Here is a 683-nt window from a genome sequence, read left to right on the forward strand (position 1 = left end):
GATGGATGGATGGATGGATGGATGGATGGATGGATGGATGATTAGCCGACCATCATCGTCTCTGATTTATGAACTTGTTGGTTTGATTCCTGCTTCCTTCAGTTACATCTTCAACTGTCAATTACCTTGAATAATAATAATAATAATAATAATAATAATAATAATAATAATAATAATAATAATAATAATCCTGAAGTTGACATGTGATATTTAAGAGTTTTGAACTCAGCAGCTACACAAATGTTTAATTTAACATTATTTCTGATTTTAGACGTTTATCTCTGAGTAATTATTGATTGACTAAATCATCACCTGCTGGATTATATAATTTTCTTTGCCTTTGACATCAAGACAACAAACAAATTCACTAAACTACATTTAATTTTCTAATTATTGGTTCAATGATATAACAGAATAAAACTGAACAGTTGAGATTTTTGTTCGTTCTTTTTGTTTTTCCAGTTGCAATAAAGCTTTAAAATTATAAAAATTAAATAATTTTCTTCAGTTTATTACCTACATTTGGTGTTTTTCTAATGAGGGACAAATAGATACATTTTGTTCTAATCACATCAACAAGTTTTGATAAGTACGGTAACGTATTCCTTGCCTGATTATTTTATGTATCAAATCTGGAATAATTTCTGTGACCTCTGACTAATTTCATCTTGACAGTTTTAACT

The sequence above is a fragment of the Poecilia latipinna genome, unplaced genomic scaffold (assembly GCF_001443285.1).
Source record: "Poecilia latipinna isolate Pla-1442-1.1 unplaced genomic scaffold, P_latipinna-1.0 Scaffold2788, whole genome shotgun sequence".
In the NCBI taxonomy this organism is placed as follows: Eukaryota; Metazoa; Chordata; class Actinopteri; order Cyprinodontiformes; family Poeciliidae; genus Poecilia; species Poecilia latipinna.